Source organism: Triticum dicoccoides, chromosome 3A (assembly GCF_002162155.2).
Source record: "Triticum dicoccoides isolate Atlit2015 ecotype Zavitan chromosome 3A, WEW_v2.0, whole genome shotgun sequence".
Classification (NCBI taxonomy): domain Eukaryota; kingdom Viridiplantae; phylum Streptophyta; class Magnoliopsida; order Poales; family Poaceae; genus Triticum; species Triticum dicoccoides.
This window is the reverse complement of record NC_041384.1, coordinates 196,824,578-196,837,583: the sequence shown is the minus strand read 5'-3', so window position 1 is coordinate 196,837,583 and position 13,006 is coordinate 196,824,578.

The window sequence follows — 13,006 nt, the reverse complement described above, 5'->3', positions numbered from 1 at the left end:
TGAAAGATGCCCGCTAGTATATGAAAGTGACAACATAGGAGACTCTCTATCATGCAGATCATGGTGCTACTTTGAAGCACAAGTGTGCTAAAAGGATAGTAGCATTGTCCCTTCTCTCTTTTTCTCTCATTTTTTTTGTTTTTTTGGGCCTTCTCTTTTTATGGCCTTTTTTCTCTTTTTATTTATTTTTCGTCCGGAGTCTCATCCCGACTTGTGGGGGAATCATAGTCTTCATCATCCTTTACTCACTTGGGACAATGCTCTAATAATGATGATCATCACACTTTTATTTACTTACATCTCAAAAAATTACAACTCGATACTTAGAACAAGATATGACTCTATATGAATGCCTCCGGCGTTGTACCGGGATGTGCAATGACTCATGAGTGACATGTATGAAAGAATTATGAACGGTGGCTTTGCCACACAAATACGATGTCAACTACATGATCATGCAAAGCAATATGATAATGATGAAGCGTGTCATAATAAATGGAACAGTGGAAAGTTGCATGGCAATATATCTCGGAATGGCTATGGAAATGCCATAATAGGTCGGTATGGTGGCTGTTTTGAGGAAGGTAATGGTGAGTATACGGTACCGACGAAAGTTGCGTGGCACAAGAGAGGCTAGCAATGGTGGAAGGGTGAGAGTGTGTATAATCCATGGACTCAACATTAGTCATAAAGAACTCACATACTTAATGCAAAAACCTATTAGTTATCGAAACAAAGTACTACGCGCCTGCTCCTAGGGGGATAGATTGGTAGGAAAAGACCATCACTTGTCCCCGACCACCACTCATAAGGAAGACAATCAAAAATAAGTCATGCTCTGACTTCATCACATAACGGTTCACCATACGTCCATGCTACGGGAATCACAAACTTTACCAAGTATTTCCCAAATTCACAACTAGTCAACTAGCATGACTCTAATATCACCATCTTCATATCTCAAAACAATCATCAAGTATCAAACTTCTCATAGTATCTCAAAACAATCACAAACTTTTTATGAAAGTTTTTATTATACCCATCTTGGATGCGTATCATATTAGGACTATATTCATAACCAGAGTAAATTACCATGCTGTTCTAGAAGACTCTCAAAATAATATAAGTGAAGCAGTAGAGCAAATGACAAACTACTCTGAAAGATATAAGTGAAGATGAATGATTAGTCGAATAATTACACAACTATGTGAAGACTCTCTAAAATTTAAGAATTTCATATCTTGGGATATTATTCAAACAGCAAGCAAAATAAAATAAAATAAAATGACGCTCCATGCAAAACAAATATCACGTGGTGAATAAAAATATAACTCCAAGTAAAGTTACCGATGAACGAAGACGAAAGAGGGGATGCCATCCGGGGCATACCCAAGCTTAGGCTCTTGGTTTTACTTGAATGTTCCCTTGAGGTTACTTGGGAATCCCCAAGCTTAGGCTCTTGCCACTCCTTATTCCATAGTTCATCGAATCTCTACCCAAAACTTGAAAACTTCACAACACAAAACTCAACAGAAAACTCGTAAGCTCCGTTAGTATAAGAAAATAAAATCACCACTTTTGGTACTATTGTGAACTCATTCTTTATTTATATTGGTGTAATATCTAATCTATTCCAACTTCTCTATGGTTCATACCCTCCGATACTACTCATAGGTTCATCAAAATAAGCAAACAACACATAGAAAACATAATCTGTCAAAAATAGAACAGTTTGTAGTAATCTGGAAGTTTCAAATACTTCTGTCACTCCAAAAATTCTGAAATAAATTGTTGGACCTGAGTAATTTGTCTATTAATCATCTTAAAAAATAATCAACCTAACCACACTCTCCAGTAAAAAATGGCAGCTAATCTCGTGAGCGCAAAAGTTTCTGTTTTTTACAGCAAGATCGCAAAGACTTCACCCAGGTCTTCCCAAAGGTTCTACTTGGCACAAACACTAATTAAAACATAAAAACAAATCTAAACAGAGGATATATGAACTATTTATTATTAAACAGGAACAAAAATCAAGGAACAAAAATAAAATTGTGTTGCCTCCCAACAAGCGCTATCGTTTAACGCCCCTAGCTAGGCATGATGATTTCAATGATGCTCACATAAAGGATAAGAATTGAAACATAAAGAAAGCATCATGAATAATATGAATATAATATTTAAGTCTAACCCACTTCCTATGCATAGGGATTTTGTGAGCAAACAACTTGTGGGAACAAGAATCAACTTGCATATGAAGGTAAAACAAGGATAACTTCAAGATTTTCAACACATAGAGAGGAAACATGATATTATTGCAACTCCTACAAGCATATATTCCTCCCTCATAATAATTTTCAGTAGCATAATGAATGAATTCAACAATATAACTATCACATAAATCATTATTTTCATGCTACAAGCATAGAAAATTTACTATTCTCCACAAAAGCAAAATTCTTCTCATTCGGAATAGTGGGAGTATCATAAGAAACTCGAATACTATAAATTGTTTCCACATTAAAAGAGTAATGTTAAGAAAAAGGGTAATCATAATCATGACAAGTTTTATAAATATAATCATCATTACTTTTATAGCATAAGTTTCATCACAATAATCATCATAAGTAGTAACTTTGTTCTCATCATAATCAATTGAAACCTCTTCCAAAATAGTGGAATCATTACTAAATAAAGTCACGATCTCTCCAAATCCACTTTAATAATTGTCACAATAAGATTCAACACCCTCCAAAATAGTGGAATCATTTCTTCCTAAAGTTGAAACTCTTCCAAACCCAGTTTCATCAATATAATCATCATAAATAGGAGGCACGCTATCATCATAATAAATTTTCTCATCAAAACTTGGGAGACAAAAAATATCATCTTCATCAAACATAGCTTCCCCAAGCTTGGGATAAACATTAATTGCAGCAAATAAATTCTCAAACATGTCACTCTCATCAAACATAGCATCCCCAAGCTTGGGCCTTTTCATATCATAAACATAATCACTCTCATCATTAATACTATGTATAGCACCAATAGTATAGCAATTATCATCATCACAATTCATAATGAGTAATAGGAGCAACATCATTTGGGAGGGATACCTTTTTGCCTTTGCTTCTATGTCTTTTCTTTTTCTTCTTCGCATCATATGTGGGTTTAACCCTCTTTTTGGAGCTCCTTATTAATGAGATTGGGTTGATAGAAGGCTCCTCCTCGTTACCTTATTCATCATCAGAAAAAATAGGAGGATATTGGTAAATCTCTTCCCTTTCATTAGCATTCTCTTCATCTTCTAATGGTTTTCTTGACTTTATGTAATTGGAAATACAAGGATTTTCAATGCAATTCACCGCACAATACATATAAATTTCCTCTAGATCAAAATCAAGAACTTTATCAAGGGCAAATTATGGAATATCCTTAGTTATATGTTTCATTTCTTCATAACCCAGAAGAAAACTAAGTTCATTATGATGCGTAAGGGAAATCAAGTCATCACAATTTTTGGACACGATTCAATCGTGAAACAATTTGCATTGGATATTTAAATGACCATGTTCATTGCAAAGTTCACAAGGATGGCTAAGAAAATTTAAATTTTCAGCACAAACATCTAGCCTTTCTTGCAACCATTTAGTTTCTAAGTACTTTTGCCTCTTGCAAAATCTATCTTCCCTATTTGGTGTGTACTTGCAAACCCTATGAACTCCACAAAAATTGACATGCTTATAAGAGACAATTTCATCATGACTAGTGCAATCATCATTAGTACTATGGATATTCAAAGAGTTCGTACTAACAACATTGCAATCATGCTCATCATTGAAAGATTTAGTGCCAAACATTTTAATGCATTCTTCTTCTAGCATTTTGGCACAATTATAGGAATCCTTATTTTCATGAAAGATATTAAAAATATGAAGCATATGAGGTACCCTCAATTCCATTTTTTTGTAATTTTCTTTTATAGACTAAACTAGTGATAAACTAAGAAACTAAAAGATTCGATTGCAAGATCTAAAGATATACCTTCAAGCACTTACCTCCCTGGCAACGGCGCCAGAAAAGAGCTTGATGTCTACTACACAACCTTCTTCTTGTAGACGTTGTTGGGACGCCAAGTATAGAGGTTTGTAGGACAGTAGCAAATTTCCCTCAAGTGGATGACCTAAGGTTTATCAATCCGTGGGAGGCGTAGGATGAAGATGGTCTCTCTCAAACAACCCTGCAACCAAATAACAAAGAGTCTCTTGTGTCCCCAACACACCCAATACAATGGTAAATTGTATAGGTGCACTAGTTCAGCGAAGAGATGGTGATACAAGTGCAATATGGATGGTAGATAAAGGTTTTTGTAATTTGAAAATATAAAAACAGCAAGGTAGCAAGTGGTAAAAGTGAGCGTAAACGGTATTGCAATGCTAAGAAACAAGGCCTAGGGTTCATACTTTCACTAGTGCAAGTTCTCTCAACAATAATAACATAATTGGATCATATAACTATCCCTGAACATGCAAAAAAGAGTCACTCCAAAGTCACTAATAGCAGAGAACAACCGAAGAGATTGTTGTAGGGTACGAAACCACCTCAAATTTATCCTTTCTGATCGACCTATTCAAGAGTCTGTAGTAAAATAACACGAAGCTATTCTTTCCGTTCAATCTATCGTAGAGTTCGTACTAGAATAACACCTTAAGATAGAAATCAACCAAAGCCCTAATGTCACCTAGATACTCCAATGTCACCTCAAGTATCCGTGGGTATGATTATACGATATGCATCACAAAATCTCAGATTCATCTATTCAACCAACACAAAGAACATCAAAGAGTGCCCCAAAGTTTCTATCGGAGAGTCAAGACAAAAATGTGTGCCAACCCCTATGCATAAGTTCACGAGGTCACGGAACTCGCAAGTTGATCACCAAAACATACATCATTAGATCACGTGATATCCCATTGTCACCACAGATAAGCACATGCAAGACATACATCAGGTGTTCTCAAATCCTTAAAGAGTCAATCCGATAAGGTAACTTCAAACGGAAACTCAATCCATTACAAGAGAGTAGTGGGGGAGAAACATCATAAGATCCAACTATAATAGCAAAGCTCGCGATACATCAAGATCGTGCCGAATCAAGAACACGAGAGAGAGAGAAATATCAAACACATAGCTACTGTTACATACCCTCAGCACCGAGGGTGAACTACTCCCTCCTCATCATGGAGAGCGCTGGGATGATGAAGATGGCCACCGGAGAGGGATTCTCCCCTCCAGCAGGGTGCCAAAATGGGTCTAGATTGGTTTTCGGCGGCTATAGAGGCTTCCGGCGGCGGAACTCCCCATCTAGGTTTCTTTTTGGAAGTTTGGGTATATATAAGAGGTGTTGGATGCGGGAACAAGTCAGGGGGGCCCCGAGGCGGCCACGAGGTAGGGGGCGCGCCCAGGGGTGTAGGGCGCGCCCCCACCCTTGTGGTGGCCTCGGGACTCTTCTGGCCCATCTCCGGTACTCCGTGGGCTTCTTCTGGTCCAAAAATGATGTCCGTGAAATTTCAGGTCAATTGGACTCCGTTTGGTATTCCTTTTCTGTAAAACTCAAAAACAAGGAAAAACAGAAACTGGTACTGGGTTCTAGTTAATAGGTTAGTCCCAAAAATCATATAAAATAGCATATAAATGCATATAAAACATCCAAGGTTGATAATATAATAGCATGGAACAATCGAAAATTATAGATACATTGGAGACGTATCAAAGTGATAAAGAAAAACTTCTACAAACTATGTTTGCTCTTATTTCTGTAAATATGTAAAGCCAGCATTCAAGTCTTCAGCAAAGATTATGAACTAAACATATTCACAATAACATTTAGGTCTCATGTTTACTCATATCAATGGCATAATCAACTAGCGAGCAATAATAATAAATCTCGGATGACAACACTTTCTCAAAACAATCATAATATGATATAACAAGATGGTACCTCGCTAGCCCTTTCTGAGACCGCAAAACATAAATGCAGACCACCTTTGAAGATCAAGGGCTGACTGGAAATTGTAATTCATGGTAAAAGAGATCGAGTCATAATCAATGTAAACTAATAATAATACATGCAAATGACAACAGTGCTCTCCAACTGGTGCTTTTTAATAAGAGGATGATGACTCAACATAAAAGTAAATAGATAAGCCCTTCGCAGAGGGATGCGGGGATTTGTAGAGGTGCCGGAGCTCGGTTTTGAAATAGAGATATATAATATTTTGAGCGTTATACTTTCATTGTCAACATAACAACCGAGAGATCTCGATATCTTCCATGATACACACGTTATAGGTGGTTCCCAAGCAGAATGGTAAAGTTTATACTCCCCCTACCACCAACAAACATCAATCCATGGCTTGTCTGAAAAAACGGCTGCCTCCAACTAACAACAATCCTAGGGGAGTTTTGTTTGCAATTATTTTGATTTGATTTGAGCATGGGACTGGGCTTCCCGGTTACCAACCATTTTCTCGTGAGTGAGGAGCGGAGTCCACTCCTCTTGAGAATAACCCGCCTAGCATGAAAGATATAGACAGCCCTAGTTGATACATGAGCTATTCGAGCATACAAAACATAATTTCATTTGAAGGTTTAGTGTTTGGCACATACAAATTTACTTGGAACGACATGTAGATACCGCATATAGGAAGGTATAGTGGACTCATATGGAATAACTTTGGGGTTTATGGAATTGGATGCACAAGCAGTATTCCCGCTTAGTACAAGTGAAGGCTAGAAAGAGACTGGGAAGCGACCAGCTAGAGAGCGACAACAGTCATGAACATGCATTAAAATTAATCAACACTGAATGCCAGCATGAGTAGGATATAATTCACCATGAACATAAATATCGTGGAGGCTATGTTGGTTTTGTTTCAACTACATGCATGAACATGTGCCAAGTCAAGCCACTCGAATCGTTCAAAGGAGGATACCACCCTATCATACCAAATCACAACCATTTTAATAACATGCTGGCACGCAAGGTAAACCATTATAAACTCCTAGATAATTAAGCATGGCATGAGCAACTATAATCTCTAGTTGTCATTGCAAACATGTTTCATTCATAAAAGGCTGAATCGGGAACAATGAAATAATCATATTTAAAAAACAAGATAGATCGAGTTCATACCAGCTTCTCTCATCACAATTAGTTCATCATATATCATCATTATTGCCTTTCACTTGCACAACCGAATGGTGTGGATAAAAATAATAGTGCACATGCATTGGACTAAGCTGGAATCTGCAAGCATTCAATACAAGGAAGAAGACAAGGTAATATGGGCTCTTGGTAGATCAACAATAATGCACATGAGAGCCACTTAACATTTTCATTAAGGTCTTCTCCTCTCGACCCCCAAAGAAAAGAAAAGAAAGGAAACAAAACTAATTACACGGGAAAGCTCCCAACAAACAAAAGAAGAACGAGAAATATTTTTGGGTTTTCTTTTAATTATTAGTACTACATGAATGGAAAGTAAACTAGCTAAGAGCTAAAACTAATTTTTTTGGTTTTTCTTATGGTTTTTCAAACACACAAGAAGAATGCTTAAAACAGAAAATAAACTAGCATGGATAGTACAATGATAAAGCATGAGCACCGAAAACTGGCATGAGTGTGTGAACATGAATGTAATGTCGGTGAGAAATACGTACTCCCCCAAGCTTAGGCTTTTGGCCTAAGTTGGTCTAGGGCAACGGCTGGCCTGGTGGATATCCGAAGTTGTAACCGGGGTCGTACTGAGATGCAATGACTATTGCCTCATGAGCTGCAGCTTGGAGGCGAGCTGCCTCTGTCCTCCTCTCATACTTGTTCGCCTCCTCCCTGGTTATAACATATCTCCTTTTTTCCTGAAAGTCAAAGAAAGCAGGAGCAGGGAGAGCAACATGGACGGTGCGCCTTTTCTTTTAATTATTAGTACTACATGCATGGAAAGTAAACTAGCTAAGAGCTAAAACTATTTTTTTTGGTTTTTCTTATGGTTTTTCAAACACACAAGAAGAATGCTTAAAACAGAAAATAAACTAGCATGGATAGTACAATGATAAAGCATGAGCACCGAAAACTGGCATGAGTGTGTGAACATGAATGTAATGTCGCTGAGAAATACGTACTCCCCCAAGCTTAGGCTGTTGGCCTAAGTTGGTCTAGGGCCACGGCTGGCCTGGTGGATATCCGAAGTTGTAACCGGGGTCGTACTGAGATGCAACGACTATTGCCTCATGAGCTGCAGCTTGGAGGCGAGCTGCCTCTGTCCTCCTCTCATACTTGTTCGCCTCCTCCCTGGTTATAACATATCTCCTTTTTTCCTGAAAGACAAAGAAAGGAGCAGGGAGAGCAACATGGACGGTGCGCCGTCTGACAAAGATTAGTCGGTAATGGAAGAAATGTTCATTCCTCTCAACAAACTAATGACAAACCATAGCATTATAATCTAGATAAGCAGGAGGCAACTCCATATCATTTTCATGTACGGGTACCTCGAGAAAATTAGCTAAACGGGCTGCATAAATTCCACCAAACAAATCTCCACTTAAACCATTAAGATGCAACCTACGTGCAACAATAGCCCCCAAGTTATATTGTTTATCTCCTAATACAACACTCTTGAGAACACTAAGATCGGGAACACACATGTGACATGCCTCATCCTTACCATTAATGCATCTACCTATAAGGAGAGCAAAATAATGTATGGCAGGAAAATGAATGCTCCCTATGGTAGCTTGTGTTATTTCTCTAGATTCCCCCACAGTGATACTAGCAAGAAATTCTTTAATTCAGATTTGCGAGGTTCACTAACATTACCCCACTGCGGGAGTTTACAAGTAGTATTAAAATCTTCTAACTCCATGGTATAAGATTTATCATAGAGATCAAATAGGACAGTGTGAGAATTGCGTGCTGATGTAAATTTAAACCTTCTCACAAAGGAATTAGCTAGGTGATAATATTGGGGTACTTATTTGACACGAAGCCCTCAAGTTCAGCATTACGCACATACGTGTCAAATTCCTCCTTAATTCCTTCCTGGACCATAAAATCTTCTGACGGCCATTCACAAGGCCGCACTTGAGCTTGTCTTGGTAGTTCATAGTCCGGCTCATGTATCGCAGGCCTGGGTCCTTGCTTCCTTGAGGAACCACCTTGGTACATTTTCCTAAACATATTTCTTCCTTTGAAAAATTTCTGAAAGTTTTAGTAACTCAAAATAAAAGTGAACTAAACTCAACAAGCTTGATAGAAACTACTCCCACAAGTGCCTAGAGGTCATATCATGCATTAAAACTACTTTTGACCACATAAATTTGACATCCAAGCTCAAGAACAAGGGTCACCTAAGCAGCAAAAATTTGCAATAAATAAAGCACTAGAACAAAAACTAATTGGATCATTGGAGGAGTCACATACCAAAGAACAATCCCCCAAAGCAGTTTTCTGAATGGAGATTTGAGCAAGGAGATCGAAAATGGTAGCAAGATGAGCTAGAACTCGGGTTTGAGCTGGTGGAGCATTTTTTTCTGGAGGAAGACGAAGTGTGTGGGTACAAGAATAAGTGGAGGGGGACCACGTAGGGTCCACGAGGCAGGGGCGCACCTAGGGGGTAGGGCGCGCCCTGCACCCTCATGGCCAAGTGGTTGCCCCCTCTGGTGTGTTCTCAATGCCAATAATTCTTAAATATTATACAAAAAATCATATTTCATTTTTGGGGTATTTGGAGAACTTTTGTTTTTGGGGTATTTTTTATTGCAAGGATAATTCAGAAAATAGACAGAAAATACTATTTTTGCTTTATTTAACATAAATAACAGAAAGTAAAAAGAGGGTACATAAAGTTGTGTTTTCTAACTTCATCCATCGCATGCTCATCAAAAGGAATCCACTAACAAGGTTTATCAAGTCTTGTTAACAAACTCTTTTCGAATAACATGAAACCAGAGAATTTTCGAATAACACTAGGTTACCTCAACGGGGATATGCACATCCCCAATAATAAGAATATCATATTTCTTCTTGACAGAAGGAAGAGGAAATTCAAAACCTCCGATAATAATCGTTGAAATTTTCCCAATGACACCATGGACTTGAGGTTGTTTCCTCAGAAAGTGTACCGTATGCTCATTACCATTAACATGAAAAGTGACATTGCCTTTGTTTGAATCAATAACAGCCCCTGCAGTATTCAGAAAGGGTGTACCAAGAATAATAGACATACTATCATCCTCGGGAATATCAAGAGTAACAAAGTCCATTAAAATAGTAACGTTTGCAACCACAAAAGGCACATCCTCACAAATACCGACAGGTATAGCAGTTGATTTATCAGCCATTTGCAAAGATATTTCAGTAGGTGTCAACTTATTCAAATCAAGCCTACGATATAAAGAGAGAGGCATAACACTAACACCGGCTCCGAGATCACATAAAGCAGTTTTAACATAGTTTCTTTTAATTGAGGATGGTATAGTTGGTACTCCTGGATCTCCTAGTTTCTTTGGTATTCCACCTTTAAAAGTGTAATTAGCAAGCATGGTGGAAATTTCAGCTTCTGGTATCTTTCTTTTATTAGTAACAATATCCTTCATGTACTTAGCATAAGGGTTCACTTTAAGCATATCAGTCAAACACATACGCAAAAAGATAGGTCTAATCATTTCAGCAAAGCGCTCAAAATCCTCATCATCTTTTCTGTTGGATGGTTTAGGAGGAAAAGGCATGGGTTTCTGAACCCATGGTTCTCTTTCTTTACCATGCTTCCTAGCAACAAAGTCTCTATTATCATAACATTGATTCTTTGATTGTGGGTTATCAAGATCAACAGCAGGTTCAATCTCTACATCATTGTTATTGCTAGGTTGAGCATCAACATTAACATCATTATTAACATTATCACTAGGTTCATGTTCATCACCAGATTGTGTTTCAGCATCAGAAATAGAAATATCATTGGGATTTTCATGTGTGTCTACAACAGGTTCACTAGAAGCATGCAAAGTCCTATCATTTTTCTTTTTCTTCTTCTTAGAAGAACTAGGTGCATCAACATCAGTTCTCTGAGAATCTTGCTCAATTCTCTTAGAATGGCCCTCAGGATACAAAGGTTCCTCAGTCATTTTACCTCCTCTAGTCACAACTCTAACAACATTACCATTTTTCTTATTACTTAATTCATTGAGCAAATCATTCTGAGCTTTAAGAACTTGTTCTACTTGAGTGGTAACCATAGAAGCATGTTTACTAATAAGTTTAAGTTCACCTTTAACTCTAGACATATAATCTCTCAAGTGTTCAATCATATAAGCATTGCGTTTGAATTGTCTACAAACATAAGCATTGAAGTTTTCTTGCTTAACAATAAAATTATCAAACTCATCTAAGCATTGGCTAGCAGACTTATAACAAGGAATATCACCTTCATCAAATCTATAGAGAGAATTGACCTTTAATACCCGTGTCGGGTTATCAAGATCGTGTATTTCTTCAATAGGTGGTAAATTCTTAACATCTTCAACTTTAATACCTTTTTCTTTCATAGATTTCGTTGTCTCTTGCATATCTTCAGGAGTGAGAAATAGAATACCCCTTTTCTTCGGAGTTGGCTTAGGAGTTTGTTCAGGAAGTGTCCAATCATTTTCATTACTCAACATATTATTCAATAGCAATTCAGCTTGATCAACAGTTCTCTCCCGGAAAACACAACCAGCACAACTATCTAGGTGGCCTCTAGAAGCATCGGTTAGTCCATTATAAAAGATATCAAGTATTTCATTTTTCTTGAGAGGATGATCAGGAAAAGCATTAAGTAATCGGAGAAGCCTCTCCCAAGCTTGTGGGAGACTCTCTTCTTCAATTTTCACAAAATTATATATTTCCCTTAAGGCAGCTTGTTTCTTATGAGCGGGGAAATATTTAGCAGAGAAGTAATAAATCATATCCTGGGGAGAACACACACAACCAGAATCAAGAGAATTAAACCATGTTTTAGCATCACCCTTTAATGAGAACGGAAATAACTTAAGGATATAATAGTAGTGAGTTTTCTCATCATTAGTGAATAGGGTGGCTATATCATTTAATTTAGTAAGATGTGCCACAACAGTTTCAGTTTGATAACCACGGAAAGGATCAGATTCAACCAAAGTAATTAACTCAGGGCCGACAGAGAAATCATAATCCTTATCGGAAATACAGATAGGTGAAGTAGCAAAAGCAGGGTCATATTTCATTCTAGCATTCAAGGATTTTTCTTTCAGCTTAGCTAATAATTTCTTAAGATCATATCTATCATTGCAAGCTAAAAGGTCTCTAGCGGTTTCTTCATCCATAACATAACCCACAAGCACAACAGGCAATTCATATCTAGGGGGAGAATCTTCATCATCACTTTCATCAATATTATCAGTTTTAATAATTTCATTCTCTCTAACCCTAGCAAGTTGTTCATCAAGAAATTCACCTAGTGGCACAGTATTATCAAGCATAGAAGTAATTTCATCATAAGCATCACGCATAGCAGAAGTGGCATCATAAATAACATGCGACATGTCACAATGAATAGCAGGAGTAGGTGTCGCAAATTTACTCATAACAGAAGGTGAATCAAGTGCGGAGCTAGATGGCAGTTCCTTACCTCCCCTCGTAGTTGAGGGATAAATCTTGGTTCTTTCATCTTTCAAGTTCCTCATAGTGATCAGCTGATATAAATCCCAAGTGACTCAAGGAATAGAGGTATGCTCCCCGGCAACGGCGCCATAAAATAGTCTTGGTAATCCACAAGTGTAGGGGATCACAACAGTTTTCGAGGGTAGAGTATTCAACCCAAATTTATTGATTCGACACAAGGGGGGCTAAAGAATATAATCAAGTATTAATAGTTGAGTTGTCAATTCAACCGCACCTGAAAGACTTAATATCCGCAGCAAATTATTTAGTGGCAACGTA